Raw genomic sequence first — 1596 nt, 5'->3', positions numbered from 1 at the left:
CCCCCCCCCCCCCCAGACCCACAGAAGTGCCATCGGAGCCAGCCTTCGTAAGTTCTGCCTGCCTTTGTCTCTCTCTCTGTCTTGCTTTTCGGTAGTCCGGACATCCTGGGACTCAACGGAGATCAGGTGGACGTGCTATTAATCCCAGAGCTGGAGGAGAATGGGGGACGCCCCGACTCCTCTTCTGTTGAGGAGTCGTGCTCCAGTCTGACATGGAATCCAGGCAGGGCCGACCCAGAGTCTTGGTCCAGTCTGACATGGAATCTGGGCTGGCCAAATCTTTTTGGGAAAGGAACAGGGGTAGCCTTCTTGGCTGACCCCGCGTCGCAAGATTTTCATTTCTCCCTCTAGGGAACTGCCATCTCATACTGTCCTCATCCTCTGCTCGGAGCTCTGCCTTGTCTATCAATTTTCCATCCTACTTCTCATTCTCATCCCTCTCCTTATATTCTTTTTTCTTGAAGCTTATCCCATGATGGGCCAGAAAGTCTCATCATCTTCAGCTCCCCTTGATCTAGTTCTTAGTCATTTTCAGGACTACAAATGAGCAGCTTCGAACATGTGTCAAGCTGACCCACCTCCAGACCCTCTGCACCATCGAATGGCCCTCCTTTGAAGTTGAATGGCCGCCTGAAGGGTCCTTTAACCTGTCCCTCATCTACAGGGTTCAAGGAGTTATCTTTGGGGAACCAGGGCATCCTGACCAGATCCCATACATCCTAGGTTGGCGATATCTGCTTGCTGCCCCACCCCCAACTTGCTGAGCCCCTTACTGCTGCCCCCGCCATTGGGACCTAAGGGTCCAGACACTTTACTTCCCCTGAAGAAAGTTCAGACCAAAAACCCATCGGGTCCCGAGGTCCTTCCCTTGGTGCCAGAGGAAGATTTACTCCCACCACCTTACGAGGCCCCTGTGAGTGCTCAGGATAGACCTAGGGAGTGCAGGTCATGAGCATTTTCCTCTTCTTCTGGTCCTTCCCAGTCTCCATCCCCAGCCCCCATGGCTGAGCCAGCACCTCCCGTGGCCAAGCCCAGCCCAATGCACACTCGCTCAATTGGGGAGGGGAGAATTGTGTGAGCTCTTCCCCTGAGGGAGATTGGGCCCCCAAGGGAGGATGGAATTTCCCCAGTAGTCTACTTTCCCTTTTCTACTAGTGACTTGTATAATTGGAAGTTACAGACTCCCTCCTTCACGGAGAAGCCTCAGGCCCTGATTTCCCTCCTGGATACCGTTCTTTTTACCCATCAACCCACTTGGGATGATTGCCAACAGTTATTGAATATCCTGTTCACCACCGTGGAACGGAACCGCATCCTTCAGGAATACAGACAAGTGGACCCTGGAAATGATGGGTGACTGACAGAAAATGAGGATTTGATTGCGGCTGCTTTCCCTCTCACACGCCCAATAGAGGGGTGGGACTATAACACCCCCGAAGGCAGGGAATGCCTAAAGGTCTATCGCCAGATTCTTATGGGGGGGGTTCCGGGCAGCTGCTAAGCGCCCCACCAATTTGTCTAAGGTTAGTCAGGTGATGCAGGGAAGGGATGAGTCTCCTGGAGAGTACCTGGAGTGCTTCCTAGAGGTTTTCAGAA

This window comes from Nannospalax galili, unplaced genomic scaffold, assembly GCF_000622305.1.
Source record: "Nannospalax galili isolate Female #2095 unplaced genomic scaffold, S.galili_v1.0 scaffold1138, whole genome shotgun sequence".
In the NCBI taxonomy this organism is placed as follows: Eukaryota; Metazoa; Chordata; class Mammalia; order Rodentia; family Spalacidae; genus Nannospalax; species Nannospalax galili.
Note: the sequence above shows the minus strand (reverse complement) of the source record.